Here is a 12,958-nt window from a genome sequence, read left to right on the forward strand (position 1 = left end):
ATGTTGAGCGTTTATGGAAAAAGTTCAAGGCAATCGTAAAATGCGTTTTAGACAGGTACGTGCCGAGTAAAACTGTGAGGGACGGGAAAAATCCACCGTGGTACAACAAAAAAGTTAGGAAACTACTGCGAAAGCAAAGAGAGCTCCACTCCAAGTTTAAACGCAGCCAAAACCTCTCAGACAAATAGAAGCTAAAAGATGTCAAAGTTAGCGTAAGGAGGGCTATGCGCGAAGCGTTCAGTGAATTCGAAAGTAAAATTCTACGTACCGACTTGACAGAAAATGCTAGGAAGTTCTGGTCTTCGATTCTACACAGAGTACGCGAAAGAACTTGCCCCCCTTCTAACAGCCGTGTACCGCAAGTCTCTAGAGGAACGGAGGGTTCCAAACGATTGGAAAAGAGCACAGATAGTCCCAGTCTTCAAGAAGGGTCGTCGAGCAGATGCGCAAAACTATAGACCTATATCTCTGACGTCGATCTGTTGTAGAATTTTAGAACATGTTTTTTGCTCGAGTATCATGTCGTTTTTGGAAACCCAGAATCTACTATGTAGGAATCAACATGGATTCCGGAAACAGCGATCGTGTGAGACCCAACTCGTTTTATTTGTTCATGAGACCCAGAAAATATTAGATACAGGCTCCAAGGTAGATGCTATTTTTCTTGACTTCCGGAAGGCGTTCGATACAGTTCCGCACGGTCGCCTGATAAACAAAATAAGAGCCTACGGAATATCAGTGTGGCTGGATTGAAGAGTTTTTAGCAAACAGAACACAGCATGTTGTTATCAATGGAGAGACGTCAACAGACGTTAAAGTAACCTCTGGCGTGCCACAGGGGAGTGTTATGGGACCATTGCTTTTCACAATATATATAAATGACCTAGTAGATAGTGTCGGAAGTTCCATGCGGCTTTTCGCGGATGATGCTGTAGTATACAGAGAAGTTGCAGCATTAGAAAATTGTAGCGAAATGCAGGAAGATCTGTAGCGGATAGGCACTTGGTGCAGGGAGGGGCAACTGACCCTTAACATAGACAAATGTAATGTATTGCGAATACATAGAAAGAAGGATCCTTTATTCTATGATTATATGATAGCGGAACAAACACTGGTAGCAGTTACTTCTGTAAAATATCTGGGAGTATGCGTGCGGAACGATTTGAAGTGGAATGATCATATAAAATTAATTGTTGGTAAGGCGGGTACCAGGTTGAGATTCATTGGGAGAGTGCTTAGAAAATGTAGTCCATCAACAAAGGAGGTGGCTTACAAAACACTCGTTCGACCTATACTTGAGTATTGCTCATCAGTGTGGGATCCGTACCAGATCGGCCTGACGGAGGAGATAGAGAAGATCCAAAGAAGAGCGGCGCGTTTCGTCACAGGGTTATTTGGTAATCGTGATAGCGTTACGGAGATGTTTAATAAACTCAAGTGGCAGACTCTGCAAGACAGGCGCTCTGCATCGCGGTGTAGCTTGCTCGCCAGGTTTCGAGAAGGTGCGTTTCTGGATGAGGTATCGAATATATTGCTTCCCCCTACGTATACCTCCCGAGGAGATCACGAATGTAAAATTAGAGAGATTAGAGCGCGCACGGAGGCTTTCAGACAGTCTTTCTTCCCGCGAACCATACGCGACTGGAACAGGAAAGGGAGGTAATGACAGTGGCACATAAAGTGCCGTCCGCCACACACCGTTGGGTGGCTTGCGGAGTATAAATGTAGATGTAGATGTAGAACAGATATTCAAGAAGCCAATGAGACGTAGATCTGAAATTCAAAAGAAGGAATTTTCTTTTGGTTTCAGATGGTAGTGTGAACGTTCCGTGTGTTGTACTCGAGTGCAGGGTGAGGAGCTACGCAGAGGTGAGACTGTGTGAAACACCAAAAGCATTAAAAGCAACAACTTAAATTTTTTCAAGTCTTGAATCTTTTCGGACTGGGTCCTGGCGCTGGTCAGGATCCCACGAGTAATATATTTAGATGCAATCTGTAGAAAATCTGGGCTTAATGACCGGTGGCATACAAAATCGGCGAGACTAGGACTTAAACGCCGCGACATAACAAATAAATAAATAAATTTGTCAATCATGAAATGAGTACATTATGTGATCAAAAGTATGCGGACACCCTCCAAAACATATTGTTTTCATATTAGGTGCATTGTAGAGCCACCTACTGCCAGGTACTCCATACCAGCGACATCAGTAGTCATTAGATATCGTGAGAGAGCAGAATGGGGCGATCCGCGGAACTCACGGACTTCGAACGTGGTAGGTGATTGGATGTCACTTGTGTCGTATGTCTGTACGCGAGATTTCCACGCTCCTAAACATCCCTAGGTCCACTGTTCCCGTTGTGATAGTGAAGTGGAAACGTGAAGGAACACATACAGCACAAAAGCGTACAGGCCGACCTCGTCTGTTGACTGACAGTTGAAAAGGGTCGTAATGTGTAATAGGCAGATATCTATCCAGACCATCACACAGGAATTCCAAACTGCATCAGAATCCACTGCAAGTACTATGACAGTTAGACGGGAAGTGAGAAAACTTGGATTTCATGGTCGAGCGGGTGCTCAGAAGCCACACACCACTCCGGTAAATGCCAAACGACGCCTCGCTTGGTGTAAGGAGTGTAAACATTGGACGGCTGAACAGTGCAAGAACGTTGTGCGGAGTGACGAATCACGGTACACAATGTGGCGATCAGATTGCAGGGTGTGGGTATGACGAATTCCCGGTGAGCGTCATCTGTTAGCGTGTGTAGTACGAACAGTAAAATTCGGAGGCGGTGGTGTTATGGTATGGTCATGGTTTTCATGCTGGGGGCTTGCACCTCTTGTTGTTTTGCGTGGCACTATCAGAGCACAGGCCTACATTGATGTTTTAAGCACCTTCTTGCTTCTCACTGTTGAAGAGCAATTAGGGGATGGCGATTGCATCTTTCAACACGATCGAGCACCTGTTCATAATGCACGGCCTGAGGCGGAGTGGTTGCATGACAATAACATCCCTGTAATGGACTGGCCTGTACAGAGTCCTGACCTGAATCCTATAGAACATCTTTGGCATGTTTTCAAAAAATAGTTCAAATGGCTCTGAGCACTATGGGACTTAACATCTGAGGTCATCAGTCCCCTAGAACTTACAACTACTTAAACCTAACTAACCTAAGGACATCACACACATCCATGCCCGAGGCAGGTTCAAATGGCTCTGAGCACTATGGGACTCAACATCTTAGGTCATAAGTCCCTTAGAACTTAGAAGTACTTAAACCTAACCAACCTAAGGACATCACACACACCCATGGCCGAGGCAAGATTCGAACCTGCGACCGTAGCAGCCTCGCGGTCCCGGACTGCAGCGCCAGAACCGCACGGCCACCGCGGCCGGCGCCCGAGGCAGGATTCGAGCCTGCGACCGTAGCGGTCGCGCGGTTCCAGACTGAAGCGCCTAGAACCTCTTGGCCACAACGGCCGGCTTGGCATGTTTTGGAACGCCGACATCGCGCCAGGCCTCACCGACCTACATCGATACCTCTCCCCGGTGCAGCACTCCGTGAAGGATACTCTATCCGAACATTACAGATTTGTTCTTCCTACTCATCCGCATTAACTTACATTTTTCCACATTTAGGGCTAGATGCCATTCATCACACCAACTGGTAATTTTGTCTAAGTCGTTTTATATTTTCCTACAGTCACTTAGCTTCGACACCTTACCCTACACAACGGCATCATCACCAGACAACCGTAGATTGCTGCCCAACCTGTCCACCAAGTTATTTATGTATATGGAGAACAGCAGTGATCCTATCATACTTCCCTGGGGCACTGCTGACAACATCCTTGTGTCTGATGAACATTCGCCGTCGAGAACAATATACTGGGTTCTATTATTTAAGTAGTCTTCCAGTCACTCGCGTATCTCTGAACTTATTCCATATGCTCATGCCTTAGTTAACAGCCTGCAATGGGGCACAGTGTCAAATGCTTTCCAGAAATCTAGAAATATGGGATCTGCCTGTTGCCCTTCATCCATAGTTCTCAGTATACCGTGTGAGAAAATGGCACGCTGAGTTTCGCACGACCGATGCTTTATAATACTATGCTGATTCGTGGACATATGCTTCTCAGTCACAAGAAAGTGTATTATGTTCGAACAGAGATTATGTTGAAGGATTTTGCAGCAAACACAGTTAAGGGTATGGATCTGTAATTTTACGGGTCTGTTCTTTCACCCTTCTTATATACTGGAGTCACCTGTGCCTTTTTCGAGTCGCTTAGTACTTTGTGGTGGGCGAGAGATCCACGATAAATGCGAGCTAGATAAGGAGCCAATGCCGTAGAGTACTCTTTGTAAAATCGAACTGTTATTTATTTGCTTCCAAATCTTTCAGTTGTTTCCCTAAGCCAGGTATGCTTATTACTACGTCGTCCATGCGCGAGTCGGTCCGATGGTAAAATGACGGTATGTTTGTACAGTTCTCCTGTGTAAACGATTTCTTGAATGTAAAATTTAAAACTTGGGCTTGCGTTTTTCTATCTTTAACTGCCACACCAGACTGGTCAACAAGTGACTGAATGTTAACCTTAGACCTGCTTAGTGGTTTTACATACGACCAGAATTTTCTCGGGTCCTCTGACAGATCTGTTGCTAAGGTGTGACGACGGTAGTTGTATGCTTCGTGCATAGATCTTTTCACAGACACACGAATCTCTACCCGCCTTCGCTTGTCGTTATTTATGCGTTCCCTTTTGAACCGAGACTGAAACAGCCTCTGCTTCCTCACCAACAGCCGAATTTCGTTAATAAACCATGGTGGGTCTTTTCCAACCTTAATCCACTTACTAGGCACATAACTCTCCAGATCACGATTTACGATCTACTTAAACTTTGCCCATAATTTCTCTACATCCATCTTATTGGAACTAAGTGATGTCAGTTCACTGTCTAAGTAACATGCTAATCTCCTCTGTCAAGCAAAACCACTCTCCTAACTTTCTTGATTGATTTATTAACTTTCATAATCGTAGTCGCTATAATGCATCATGATCGCTAATCCTCGTTTCTATATTGACATTATCGATAAGGTGCGGCCCATTTGTATCTACAAGGTCTGAGTTATTTCCAGTTTCGTATGGGCTGCGGAGCTAGCTGCCCAAGACAGTTTTCAGAAAACGGTTTCAAAAGTATTTCGCATGACTATCTGTACTCCCTGCAATTAATCCATGGACATCCAGGTCTATACTCGGCAGGTGAAAATCTCCTACAACTACTACTGCGTGATCTGGGTAATTATACACTATTGACCATAGACTTACTGTGAATGACTCTTGGAACTGTCATAGCACAATCGAGTGGCCAGTAAAAGCATCCAGCAATTAACATGGTTACGCCTACACCTGTTAAACATGGCCCAATGACGTCACTGTCACTCTCATCTTCGACCTCAGTAGAAGTAGTGGGACTACGTATGTGCCACCCCACTTTCCACTGTTGCCAAATTTATTCAAAATGTCGGCGATTACGTCACCGAAGATGGCGGGGTGTAGACTTGGCAACAGCGCATGACTTCATCCAAGATGGCGGCTTTTGGCGGGAAGATAGGTCAATTGGGCTACATCCACTAACCTAACCCTCCAGAAAAAATGGCGGGAATTTTGAATTTTGGCGGAAAAATAGGTCAATTGCGCTATGTCCACTAACCTGAGCTTCCAGAAAAAATGGCTCCAAATTTGAACTCCAACAAGATAATGCCTGCAAAACCTTACTTTTCTTTATTATTATTCATTATCATTTATTATCATTTATTATTATTATTATTATTATTGTTATTTATTGTTATTGGCCTACCTCCACTAGAAAATTCGCGCCAAATCCAAATTGCGGCACAATAATGTCTGCAAAACCGCACTTCTCTTTATTATTATTATTATTATTATTATTATTGATTATCATTCATCATTTATTATTATGTATTATTATTATTGGTCTACCTCCACTACAAAATTGCGTCAAATTCAAATTCCAACACGATAATGTCTCGAAAACTGTACTTCTATTTTTTATTATTTATTATCATTTATTATTATTATTTATTCAAAATGTATGATTTTCGCGGTGAGAAATCCATTTGCTTTACTTCCATAACAAAAATCTATCACAAGCTCAAATCCCAACACCATAATCGATCACAAGTACGAACTTTCGTGGTCACTTATCTTTATTCACTGGTAACTTATCAAAATCGCGTCAAATAATAAAGTACACGTATAGTAACCTAAGTCACGTTCTTTGATATTGCAGGGGGAAAGGGACTGAAGTCTTTATTTCAAGCAGTACGGTCATCACTTGTTCTCCAACACAATCAGTACAAATCTTCGAGATCGCAGCAACGCCCAGTGCAGCCGCCACAACGTCTACGCTCCAACTGAATTAGTTCAAATCGTTGCCATCCCCTGGCCCCACCGGCCAGCGCACTGACCACTACCGACGGATGTCATGTGATGCGGCTGTTCGTGCGCTGGGGGCTGGCCCGCGCTAGCCACTGGACCAGCGATCGCTCCCACATCGTAAGCATGTTTTCGCTGGACACGCTTGAACTTGCTGGGGTTGATGTCACAACGGTCCCTTGTCCGTTCACCATGTGCATTCGTCGCCTCCGCACGTTTCCCGCCAAAATTGTTTGCCTGGGAGCGGTATCATACAACGGTCGGGCGTTCGGCTCAGCACGTGGTTCGACAAAGAACGCCCTGCCACACTTTTGGCGCGGAAGTTGTTTTCCTGGATACGTTCACACCTGTCCATGCTGACCGTTCACTACCCACCAGGTGTCTTTGTGTGACCGAGAACGCCGTGCTACACTTTTGGCGCCAAAGTTTGCTCGATAGTGAAACCCTCCATGATTGTACAACAGTACGTTTGGTCGCCACGAGACCCTCGCTAAGTTAATTGACTATCTCTCACGCACGCCTTATAACCGGACACGTGCCGCACCGCCGCTCCGCTCACGTCCGACCACTTACGTCACACACCCTCGATCGCCCCCTCCATACACGCGACGGACATAGTCTTCTGTAAATATGCTAACACCCATATCGTGCATCTAACCTATCAATTACCTAAGTACTTAATTCCATTTCAATTTTAATCATATTAAATAATTCAGTTTACAATTTCATATACATTTGCAAAGGTGTTCAACTACCTACTTTCAACTACTTTTAGAGGACCAGACCGCCACCTCTTCCTAGGAGCCCTCACCGACTTTGAATTCTGTCAGTAAAGAAATGTCACTTTCGCTTTCGCTACCAACCGAAGAAAATTGCACCTAAAGAAAGGGCACTTGTACTAACCTCGTCCACCTGACCACCACTTCCTCCTAGGATCAGGCGCCAAGTGTGAAATCTCCCAGTAAACAAACCTCACTTGCGTCTTCGCTACCAACGTAAGAAAACTGCTGAAAACGAAGCATACCACCACCACTTCCTAGGGGGTGGGTGGTAAAAGGTCTCAGCCCGCACTAGGCTGACGGAAGGAGGAAGGAGTGTACTTTATTTACCTGGGGGCAATTTATTTAGGGATGGAGTATATGCATCACAGAACACACGCTCTGACATGCCCCCCACAGCATGCAGACCTGCAAACTCATGTATAACTACATAACTCATGTATAAGGCTCTACACACACGCTTGCGAATTGTAAACCGTCAAAAAAGTCACTGCACAGCCTACCGACATGTGAAGCAAACCTAAATAATTCAAAACATTCACGCCCATAGAACTGAACAACTCTTAATTTCTCTAAATAATAATCCATTTAAAATATCCTGCTCTCTAATCGTCAACTTTTCAAAACCATACACCTTCTTTATTTAAACAACTAGAGATAGACAGCACCACCACGCTTTGTATTCGCCACTCAGTCCACGGTCCAGCTGACTGCTGACTTAGTACACAGGACACCCCCCCCTCCCCCCCCCCCCCCACTGACATCAGAGTATGTGAATAATTTCACATATCTCTTTGAAACCTTTGCATGTCATAGGTTTCGATATGTGAGGCTGACCTAAGGCAGGTTCTGAGCTCCAGTAGTGCACTACACTCGGCAACACAACGACACCTATCAAGATATTCATTCCAATCCAGGCCTGTAACTCCTCTACAGATAAATTTGTCCAGTTATTTGTTGACTCACTTACAGTCTGACCAGATTGCCGTTTTTGCGCAAAAACCACTCAGACTGTGCTGTGCAGATCGGCGAACTAAGAAAGGACTGCACTCTATTTATTTCGAGCCCTTTTATTTAGGCATGGAGTATATTTGTCACAAAACACCCGCACTGATCTGACTGTGGTCGTGTGACACAGCTCACAAACACGTAAACAACTCCTAGTTTCACAACACAATAGCAAACTGCTCTTAAATAATGCAGTTCACAATATCTATAGACGAGCTCTGTACTCTTAAACTCTCCAAATAACGCACAGCACAGTGCACAGACCTGCTCGCAAAATAGTGCAACAGACGTGCCCAAACACCCTCACCCAGTACCCCGCCCTCAGCTGCCAAACCGACCAAAAGTCTCTGCTCGGCCTCTCCCAAACATGACATCCTCACAGTCGCATTCGCGCCTAACACCGGAGAATTTCATATCACCTATGTGCCTTAGATTATGCTCCAAGGCAGGCCGCGCGCGCGTGCGGTCGTGGGGCGGGGGGGGGGGGGGGGAGGTGGAGGGGGGTTCCATAGCCTCCATCCAAGTTCAGCTTCGGCGCGCTCGTGACAACCGATCAGAAAGGGCACACTCCTCTCACACATGTGAAAGCTGCATTGTTCTTCTCATGTATACCGCCGGCGTCTCAGGTCTGGACATGCCTTCACGTCTATTGTCATAATAGCCCATTGCTCGTTGACATCCACGATTAAACCCGCCGCGAAAACACTTACTACTCGCCTGCAGAGCCGAGATGGTGACGGAAGACCTATCACTCTTATTAGCGCCGATTCCGCTCGCTTCGAGGTCATCGTTTTCCTACATTCCTCTTGTTTCCGCATACTTGACTCAATGTGCAAATTGCTCCCTGCGAACCAGAAGATAAGCAAGCACGTCCTCATTTTCATCGCACTTCGGTCTATATTAGGTTAGTTTATACGTATGCGCTAATCAGTTTTCGCATTTCTTTCGATTTCATGTCAGATCCATCCATGCGACCGCGACATAACCTGTCGTCCTGTATTCTAAAATTGCCTGTAAATGTAACCCAGGCGTATCCAATCACTTCCACATTAGGAGAGCGCTGATGGGCCAGCTGTGTTGCGAGAGTTGGCCGTTCACAGGTGAGCTGTGTCACATTGTTGAATAACCGCTCCATCCTCGATGACAAAGGCTTTCTGAACTGTTATGCCGCTTTTCCGACCTATGTATACCTTAGTCAAGAAAAGCTATTTCTATTTGTGGTCTTCTGTTGCTCACTATGTGATAGTGCTAATGCAGTCATAGCGAAGATATTGTGACTCTTTCCTTAGAAACTTAGCCGCGGATAAGATACAAACCACCTTGATATACAAGATCTTCCATTATTTTGCGGAAACTTTTGACAAGACAGGAAATGATACACTTCAGTTTATGATACAATTAGCATTGTCTGACAGACAGTAGCTTCAAGGATGCGGCAATTTGATTCACTCTTAGGCAAAAATTGTTAACCAAAATCCAAAATACTGACTGAATATTTTTTATCGCAGACTTGCTGGGTTGAGAGAGGGAGGGGGGGGGGGAATAGAAACCGTATCTCACCCTCCAGGACTGATACGCCAGAGAAAACGTTTTGTCGTTAAAAATATTCATTGCATCGTTTTGAGTTTACTGTAGCTATGGAAATGTACTGCGATTCTCTGACTTTGCTGTTCCAAAGTTTTTCCATAGATCGTGTATTGCGGCCGACGTGTTATTAATAAATGTTGACAAAAACACATTTTATAGTTGATTATTGACTTTGCTTGTATCTACGTAAAATGAGTAGATAACAATCTATTACTTGGACTATTCACTTCGATCTTTGGTTAAAAATTCTTTTATTCGGGACTCCTTAGTTTCTGTAAATTGAATTCTCCAGGGATTTTAAACAACATTCTGCCTTTTTCTGATAAATTTGTAAAGTTTTGGATACATCTATCAGTAGTCGTACAAAATAAAAAAAATTGTGAATTAAATTTGATATATTTTTCATATTTGATCACAAACAATATGCAGATGGAACCGCTTATACCGACGTCAAAGAGACTGATGATATACTGTCGTTGTAGCCGATGACGATACTCCTGCAAACCGAATTTTTGCTTCGTTTTTTTGATAAACATTTCGTATCTTTAAGTTTCAAGCTGACATACAGTTAAAACTCCAAAAAGAGCATAACACCCTACACCTACAGTATTTAGAACACGGTATTTGTGGAGAGAGAAGGAAGAGGAATTTTTCTTACATTTATACGGTACGTACAGCAATAATATGATAGCAAAATGTAAAAATCTTTAATAAATGAAGAAAGAAATTGCAATGCTGTAAATTGTTCAATAACGTCGAAAACGGTCTTGGATAATCAATGTTTAAAACTTACTGTAAATGTTGTATAGTATAATAGTAATGAATGACACAACTTTTTTCCTTATTATTTTATGTTACAACGTCTGTATTTACAGTTCACATTAAACAAAGTTTCTTCAGATATGCATGCATGTGTGATGGAACAGACATTGCTGACGATCCACAGCTGCTCGTCAAATGTTACGATATTTTTCTTCCATATCTGTGTGCTCAGATGACTTCGTTCGCTTGATTGTGTTTGAAAAGAGATTGTATTTTCTCTGTGTCCTTCCAAACTGTAGAAATCGTTGACTGGGAGACACCCAGTCTCTTAGAAATGCTGACGTTTGCTCCCCCATTTGATATCCGTTTATGTACGCTTTTTTCAATATTAAATACTTTCCTTTTTTGCGACATCTTTAAACCAGTTGCTTAAAATATTTAAAGCAGAACTGCTAGTCAGACCTGTTGCAAAGGAGTTACTTAACGTTGAACACCTCTGGTCTCGCTTGGTAACATAAAACAGACGAAATAGACACATTTATGTTGTTTGATTTCCTATTTTGAGTCTAATAAATTTAGAACTTGTAATACCTACAAATAACACCAACTCTCCTAACGCCACTCACTTCTCCAGGAATGTAGTGCGTCGAAAATTTTTGCACACCATTCATTCCAGTGAGGTCAAGGCTGATCGCAACGACTGCCAGCAACAGATCTGGGGCAGTTCGTGAGTCTACAGATACAACCAGCAAAGTACAGGTAGTTGAGGGAAGGGAAGTCAGAAGGGAAAAGGTGCCAGCAAAGTACAGGTAGTTGAGGGAGGGAAGTCAGAAGGGGAAAGGTGCCCCTAATGCGGAAGAAAATGTCAGGAAGACTGACTGCCCCACTTATGTAGAAACGACAGATAGATACAGCACTCCACTGTTTTTACACGCTCGCATAGTAGTGGTCCGCAGAGCTGTGTTCGCAGCCTTAGGGCTAAGTGATGAGTGCACACTTCGCATTTTTACCGTATAAATTATGAAGTTTTCGAAGTTTTGAAAGTTTGTTGCTGTTGTAGTTCTTAAAACAGTTCTATGACGTAGGTAATTCTCCGATGTATGGACAAATATTTTTCAGATGATTTAATATGAATTGCTATATCTTGTCATGTTGCAAACAAATTACATAAAATATTTTAGTGGAATAATAATAATAAATTAATTTCATGATCTGTGAGAACGAGTAAAAGTTAATTTGGGAGGGAGGGGAGGGGGAAGGTAGGCAGGCGGCGTAACAAAGTGTTAACTCTTTACCCTCTTCCTTCCCTCCTCCCCGTGCCCCCGAAACATAGATTCGCGCCTGGCTACTAGACGTGACTTGTGAGGCCAGGTGAACAAATCGAGGCCAGGCCGCGCACGCAGTGTTTCGCAGATCGAAACGCAGGTAATTTATGTCACGGAGAACGATTTAGCAGGTGGAAGCCTCGGAGGAAGGCCACGGACGGAATGGGGCATAGCAGAGCGACGGTGGAAATGTCGACAACTAGGGATTCCCTTAACCGGACACCGTGTCTAAACTTTTGCTGTCAGAGATTGACCAGTTTTCATGATCGACCTGTTTTATGGCACCACGCACTATTTGTTCAATGCGCTGTACACCATTAATTCGTTTTACTGTTACGATTTCGTGTTGCTTGTCATGAATATATATAATATTAATCGCATATGACGTCTTGCGCAGGACTGCTCAAGGAACTGGGTGTACTAAGTACTGCTTCCCAATATCCGTCCGAAGAGGCCTTGGAAGGCCCAACGGTACCGACCGGCCACCGTGTCATCCTCAGATTACAGGCGTCATTGGATGCGGATATGGAGGGGCATGTGGTCAGCACACCGCTCTCCCGGCCGTATATCAGTTTACGAGATCGGAGCCGCTACTTCTCAGTCAAGTAGCTCCTCAGTTTGCCTCACAAGGGCTGAGTGCGCCCCTCTTGCCAACAGCGCTCGGCAGACCGTATGGTCACCCATCCAAGTGCTAGCCCAGCCCGACAGCGCTTAACTTCGGTGATCTGACGGGAACCGGTGTTACAACTGCGGCAAGGCCGTTGGCGCTTCCCAATACCTTTGCTCTTTAATGAAATTTCTCATAATTGATATAACTATCTCTTTATCAAACCATCAGTGCTGGAAATAAAAAGAATCTTCACAAAGAATCATGGTCTCTTATTTTGGTACAGAAAGATGTGCACTATTCAGGAAACGTTTTTAGTAATTTGCCAGCAGCCACAAAAAAGGAACATAAATGATTAATTGGTGTGCAATATCTTTCTACCCTAATGACGAATTTTTCAGTAGCACCGACTGATGTGTATACCAGT

The 12,958-nt window shown here is 43.9% G+C and overlaps 1 pseudogene; it reads right to left on the reverse strand.

Annotated features, from left to right (window-relative positions):
* Window positions 1-12,572: 12,572 nt before the first annotated feature.
* LOC124557238 lies at window positions 12,573-12,690 on the reverse strand (annotated as a pseudogene).
* Window positions 12,691-12,958: the final 268 nt, after the last annotated feature.

Source organism: Schistocerca americana, chromosome 1 (assembly GCF_021461395.2).
Source record: "Schistocerca americana isolate TAMUIC-IGC-003095 chromosome 1, iqSchAmer2.1, whole genome shotgun sequence".
Taxonomy (NCBI): Eukaryota; Metazoa; Arthropoda; class Insecta; order Orthoptera; family Acrididae; genus Schistocerca; species Schistocerca americana.